This window comes from Aptenodytes forsteri, unplaced genomic scaffold (genome assembly GCF_000699145.1).
Source record: "Aptenodytes forsteri isolate BGI_AS27 unplaced genomic scaffold, ASM69914v1 Scaffold84, whole genome shotgun sequence".
NCBI classification, from domain to species: Eukaryota; Metazoa; Chordata; class Aves; order Sphenisciformes; family Spheniscidae; genus Aptenodytes; species Aptenodytes forsteri.
Window position 1 is genome coordinate 3,792,883 of NW_008795492.1, and position 817 is coordinate 3,793,699.

The following is an 817-nucleotide window of genomic DNA, read 5'->3' on the forward strand; positions in this document are numbered from 1 at the left end:
GTAAGGACGGTGTGAGATCTTTAATGACTGCAGTCTGGGGGCTGTCGGGGAATAGCTGCCGGAGGGAGCTCGGTCCTCGCAGAAACGGAGGCGTTACTGGGGAATTATTTGCTCGCTGATCCCGGCGACGGGAATTTTAACGATGTCCTGCACAGATAGCAGGAGGCGAACAAAATCATTCTTAACACGTTTTTTGCTGCCGGAGGGAGCTCGGTCCTCGCAGAAACGGAGGCGTTACTGGGGAATTATTTGCTCGCTGATCCCGGCGACGGGAATTTTAACGATGTCCTGCACAGATAGCAGGAGGCGAACAAAATCATTCTTAACACGTTTTTTTCCCGAGGCCGCGGGGAGCGAGCGAGGGCCGCTCGCCGCCGGCCTGACACATTATTTGTAATAAACTGAGCTTGAAATAGAGTACTATGGACACTGTTATTTCTGTGACAAAACCTGATTGTATCGTGTGCCTTTCTGAATTGTTTTCTCAATTTTATGCTTTCATTGTTTAATGTAAGTGCTCTGTAAATTACTGGAAGTAATTCTAGACAAAACTAAACATGAAATCCTTGTTCTGTAAGGACGGTGTGAGATCTTTAATGACTGCAGTCTGGGGGCTGTCGGGGAATAGCTGCCGGAGGGAGCTCGGTCCTCGCAGAAACGGAGGCGTTACTGGGGAATTATTTGCTCGCTGATCCCGCGGCGACGGGTTTTAACGATGTCCTGCACAGATAGCAGGAGGCGAACAAAATCATTCTTAACACGTTTTTTTCCCCGCGGGGAGCGAGCGAGGGCAGGGCCGCTCGCCGCCGGCCTGACA